Genomic DNA, 6,380 nt, shown 5'->3' with positions numbered 1-6,380 from the left:
TGTAAAAATAACATTCAGTGTATACATATATGTAAATAGCTTTAAACTTTTGCCTGCTATGTTAGTTTTCTATTGCTGCACAAATTACTATAAACTTATCTTAAACAACACACATTTATTATCTCACAGTTATGGGTCAAGAGTCTGAGCACAACTTGACTGAATTCTCTGCTTTGGGTCTCACAAGGCTACAGTCAGTTTGGTGGCTGAGGATGCTGTCTTATCCAAGGCTTCACTTGGGCAGGATCTGCTTTTGTTGGCAGAATTAAGTTCCTTGAGGTTGTAAGACTGAAGGCTTCAGTTACTTACTAGCTGTTGGCCAGAGGCCATCTTCCATTCCTTGATACATGGATCTCTCCATATGACTGCCCACAGAATGGCAGTTTGCTTCATCAAAGCCAGCAAGAAAGAGTCTCCTCACAAGACAAGTATTTCAGTTTCATATAACATAGAGGCCACAATATGGCAGTTTGAGTTTTCAAAGCCACAACAGAGAGACACTAGCAAGATGGTCACTGTAATCTTACATAGCATAGTTCTTTACAGCCCTTCTCTCACGGAGAGGAAATCACACAAAGAACACTGGGAAGCAAGAGATCATACATAGAATTTACACTAAGTGTCTGTGTATCATGCCCGCCTACAGCAAAATAGTGATTCTCATAATTTGAAATACAAGCTAGATTAGCTTTGTTCCCATTCTTATTTGACTCAACACTAAATTCCATTTATTTGTCAATCCCAGAAAATGATCTAACCCTAAAATTCTAAAGAAAAATCAGGACCATTTTCAAAACATTCCAGCTATTCCTACAAGTATATTCATTTAATTTTTGCCTTTTCAGTAGGCACCAGTGCACCAGCTTCCCTTGAGGAGACAGACACATATTTGCCTCAGCCATTATTTAATACAGTTAGTACTGAAACTTTATCCAAATTCTAGGCAAAGGGCTGGAAATTCTTGGCCATACAAACCCATAAAATAAAATATTTTTTTTAAAACATTCATGTTGGTACTTTCTTATTTATCTGGTTTTAGTACTAAGTATCAAACTTCTAGCCAAGGAATCTGTTTTGTAACTGAAAAGTATTCTTGCATATGAGGGTCAACAGCGAAAAAACCTTTGCTTCTCCAAGTGTTGTGTCAATATTAACAAAAGCAAAGTATGGTGAAAATCCTTAAGGTGATATTTTAAAGCTAGTCTGGGCCACTGCAAAGCTGTAGTCCTAATAACAGACTTCCTTATCCTGTGTATTTGTCTGGGAATAGGATACACCTGACTGTTGCTCACACTTCTGCACTGGCCTTTCATTCTCCCTGTGAAAGAGGGTAGTGCAAGATCATTGACAAACCCAGAACTATTTGATAGTTATCCAGAGATCTAGAGTAACAAGATGCTAGACTCCCTCTGTTTCGATTTGCATTTGTGTTTAACCTTTATACAGAGCAGTATTTATTTCATTTCTTTTTTTTTTAAACTATTTATTCATTTTGGGGACAGCACAAGCAGGGGAGGGGAAAAGAGGATCCAAAGCGGGCTCTGCACTGACAGGCTGACAGCAGGGAGCCCAGTGTGACTCCAACTCACGGACTGCAAGATCATGACCTGAGCCAAAGGTGGACACTCAACCGATTCAGCCACCCTGGTGCCCCTATTTATTTCATTTCTAACTCTCTTGATCTACTATAGTTATTCATTAAAATGAAATAAAATAAGCAAATACTAATAAATTAAGAAGTTTCTGCTAAATTCTCAATTTTAAAACGATAGCCATAAAACTGTGGTGTTAGAAGTTAGAATAGTGGTCACCAGTGACTTTCCAATAACCAGAAGGGTCCTTTTGCGGGTGTTGGTCATGTTCTTTTTCTTGATCTACATGCACATTATATGGCTCTGCTCAGTTTGTGAAAAACTATCAAGTTGTGCTCTTACAGAATGCCCAGTGATTATATATTATTCTTCAGTAAAATTTTTGAAATGAAGTCACATTCATGCTTAGTTTTGTTGCTATGAAACGAATTTGTCATGTTTTTGAGCTTGCAAATTTGGTTGCAACTTGATTTAAGTTCATATTTCATCCCAGACTTATTAAGTAGATTACAGTGTGGCTGAAACTGCTCCATTTTTAAACTTATTTTGAATTACTTTTCATTTTTCTTGGTGAATCACATGCTATTAGGTTACAAAGATTTGGAGTCCCCAAGATGTCCCCAACTCACCATTGATTAAATATTTAATTTTTTTAAATGTAATAATTTAATAAAAATTTTTAATTTAATAGTTTGAATTAAATATTTAATTTTTAAACTTTCTAAAGTATTTTATGCTAATAATGAAAAACATTAAACTAGGGGACTGAAATTGGTAAGAGTAGGACCCAGAACACAGAAGGAGGAAAACTTTTAAAGGAATAAGGCAGTGGGAAAAGAAGAAAAGGATATACAGTTGCCTCCTAAATTGGGGAAAAGATAAGATTGCTCACAAATGATGGTATTGGTTTTTCCCAGGGAATAATGAAATAAGATTCCATGATAGGAATAAATGTCAGGGTGGGGCTGGTAGTTCAAGCACAAGGGATAGTTAGGAAATAGTATTGATAAGGTAAATATGGCTGAAGGTCAAGGGGATTGAAGATACTAGTAAGAATGCAGTTAAGAAAGTTGCTAAAAGCGTTCCCACAGTTTAGGGAGATAAAGTGAAGGTAGGAAATAACTAATAAACTTTGAGAACCAAGACTAGAGGTCACGATGAGGACAAATCACAGAGTAAGTGGGAGTGAGGGAGTAAGAGAGGCCCAAGAGTAGGTGGCTGTGGGTAGAAAGAAACTTAACAATTGAAAATTTTGCAGGTGGAGTAATTTCATCTGATGACTGGATTCAAGGAGTGGCTACATCTGTGGGTTTCTGATAGAGTGAAGTTGAAGATGATTGGAACAAAGAAAGATGAGAAATTGTGAGGTCAGGGTGCTGAGTCATTATCATGTTTGCTGAAATCATTAGGCTGGGGCAGGACATGGGGATAGTTCCAAGGCTGACACAGAGTTTCGGAAACACACTTGGGCACAGGCAAGGAAGTAAATGGCTATCTTGATGAGGGCCAACTGTATGCAAATAGCAAGCAGGCAAAATTTCTCTCAGACATATATTACCTTTGTCACATAGCATTTTTTCCTAGCTTTGTTCACCTACTCTCAAGTCACCTCATTGTCCTCGTGTTGCTCTCTCACTGTACACTTCCCAACTCTCCACTTTTGATACATGTGAAATCTCACATGATCCTAAGGCATACTTGGAAAGTTCTTAATTGATATGTCACTTTATCCCACTTATTATTGAATTTTTACAGGGCTTTCTCATGACAAATCCTTAATGTAAAAGTGGTCATTTTGGGCCACTACCCTAAGGAGATGTTTGCAAAGTCCTAGAATTCCAGCCAAGGCAGAAGGGCTCTTCCTGTTCTGAAAAATATTTCTCCAATATTGATTCATTCTTTTAGCCCAGGAGTTTATCCCCACAAAATGTGAGTTTCTTAGAGGTTAGGGCTGGACTAAGGCAGTACAGAGATACCCACAAAGGGACTAACTCAGTCTTTTGCTTTTTTGACCAGTGCACAAGGCAGACTACTGTGCTGTGAGATACTTTTTCCTTCTGACTTTATTTCCTGTGCCAGAGAAATATCATTTTCAATATATGCTGTGATGTGAAAGATTTAGGAAGCATTGACATAACAGACATTTAATGACTACAAATTTATTTAGCACCTACTATATACAAAGCACCTCATCTATTTTAACTCATTTAACCTCTACAGCAACCCTATTAGGTTGGTACCCTTATTCTCATTTTGCAGATAAAGAAACCAAGATGACCTGCCAAAGGTTACAGACATGGTAAGGGACAGCACCAGCATGCAACCTCAGGTCATCTGGAAGCAGAAGGTACACTTAACCACTACACATTGCCTCTAAATAAATGTTTGCTAGATCTAAATAAAAATTTTAACTTAACTAGATGTTATATGTTTGTTTTAAACACCCCTATAAATGGCAGAACTAGAATACAATCCAGCCACACTCTGTAAATTAGCCATGGGATGATGAGGAGCAGCAAGCTGAACACACTGAAGCCTTGTCTATGTCAGAGTTTGCTTGGGACTCCCTTAACACTAGACCTACTTCTCTGTCTTTTAAAAATTATCTGAACAACAAAAAGATCATAGTATATCCTGCGTTTTACTCTGGATCTTCAATGTAATGAAAAACTTTATAATTGTTAATTTATAGGTATATTGCCCTCCTACAGACTGTCATTTTCCTGCAAAAGGCCCTGGCCTCTCATGTGTTTCTTTACACACACACACAGCTTATCTTTTAAGTTCCTCATCTTGCTTTAGGAAAAAAAAAATCTGAAGGTTCTCTTACATCGACTGCTTAAGAGTCTCGCTATAAGAAGCAACAACCTCTCCTCCTCTCTGCCATCTGCTCGGCAGCTGCAAAGCAGCAACCATGCGTGAATGCATCTCTATCCACGCTGGCCAGGCTGGTGTTCAGATCGGCAATGCCTGCTGGGAGCTCTATTGCCTGGAACACGGCTTCCAGCCTGATGGCCAGATGCCAAGTGACAAGACCGTTGGGGGAGGAGATGACTCCTTCAACACCTTCTTCAGTGAGACGGGTGCTGGTAAGCATGTGCCCAGGGCAGTGTTTGTAGACCTGGAACCCACAGTCATTGATGAAGTTCGCACTGGCACCTACCGCCAGCTCTTCCATCCTGAGCAGCTCATCACAGGCAAGGAAGATGCTGCCAATAACTATGCCTGAGGGCACTACACCGTTGGCAAGGAGATCATTGACCTTGTCTTGGACTGAATTCAAAACTGGCAACCAGTGCATGGGTCTTCAGGGCTTCTTGTTTTTCCACAGCTTTGGAGGGGGAACTGGTTCCGGGTTCACCTCCCTGCTGATGGAACGTTTCTTTGTCGAATATGGCAAGAAGTCCAAGCTGGAGTTCTCCATTTACCCAGCTCCCCAGGTTTCCACTGTAGTTGAGCCCTACAACTCCATCCTCACTACCCACACCACCCTGGAGCACTCTGATTGTGCCTTCATGGTAGACAATGAGGCCATCTATGACATCTGTCATAGAAACCTCGATATTGAACGCCCAACCTACACTAACCTAAATAGGTTGATAGGTCAAATTGTGTCTTCCATCACTGCTCCCCTCAGATTTGATGGAGCCCTGAATGTTGTTGATTTGACAGAATCCAGACCAACCTGGTGCCTTATCCCTGCATCCACTTCCCTCTGGCCACATATGCCCCTGTCATCTCTGCTGAGAAAGCCTACCATGAACAGCTTTCTGTAGCAGAGATCACCAATGCATCCTTTGAGCCAGCCAACCAGATGGTGAAATGTGACCCTTGCCATCGTAAATACATGGCTTGCTGCCTGTTGTACTGTGGTGATGTGGTTCCCAAAGATGTCAGTGCTGCCATTGCCACCATCAAGACCAAGCGTACCATCCAGTTTGTGGACTGGTGTCCCACTGGCTTCAAAGTTGGTATTAATTACCAGCCTCCCACTGTGGTACCTGGTGGAGACCTGGCCAAAGTACAGCGAGCTGTGTGCATGCTGAGCAACACCGCAGCCATTGCTGAGGCCTGGGCTCGCCTGGACCACAAGTTTGACCTGATGTATGCCAAGCGTGCCTTTGTTCACTGGTATGTGGGTGAGGGCATGCAGGAAAAGAAAGTTTTCTGAGGCCCATGAGGACATGGCTGCCCTTGAGGATTATGAGGAGGTTAGTGTGGATTCTGTTGAAGGAGAGGGTGAAGAGGAAGGAGAGGAAAACTAAAGTTAAAAATGTCACAAAGGTGCTGCTTTTACAGGGAAGCTTATTCTGTTTTGAATACTGAAAAGTTGTGCTCTGATCAGTTACTTTGTATGTAGCAGTGTATACTCTCATATACAATTACTGACCTATACTTTAAAACACAACTCTTTGTTATAGATCCAAGCTGTCCATTTCTCTGATGGGTTTGAATAAAGTATTCCCTGTCTTAAATGAAAAAAAAAAAAAAAAAAATCACGGTGAGCCTGAAGGCCCATTTCCCAGGCGGGGGAGGAATGTAATGAAATTAGTTTTTGCTAGGTATTTTTATCACAGATTAGGAGGTGCAAACCGCAAAGAAAAACTAGTTTCTTGGTGTGTCACCAGCTCTGGGGTTCACTGATCAATCACAACCAACTCATTTAGTAAGTTAAAAATATATATCATGGCAAGGTTCGTTTGTGTAAGAGTTGGACCAAGGCCGGCGCCCCCACGATCTGCGGTAATCTGGTGTCCAGTCACGACCATCAGACTCTTCATTTTCCCC

The 6,380-nt window shown here is 40.7% G+C and overlaps 1 pseudogene; it reads left to right on the top strand.

Annotated features, from left to right (window-relative positions):
- The first annotated feature begins 4,488 nt into the window (after positions 1 to 4,488).
- Positions 4,489 to 6,088, top strand: LOC115517987 (annotated as a pseudogene).
- The last annotated feature ends 292 nt before the right edge of the window (positions 6,089 to 6,380 follow it).

Source organism: Lynx canadensis, chromosome A1 (genome assembly GCF_007474595.2).
Source record: "Lynx canadensis isolate LIC74 chromosome A1, mLynCan4.pri.v2, whole genome shotgun sequence".
NCBI classification, from domain to species: domain Eukaryota; kingdom Metazoa; phylum Chordata; class Mammalia; order Carnivora; family Felidae; genus Lynx; species Lynx canadensis.
This window is presented reverse-complemented; position numbering and strand designations above follow the sequence as displayed.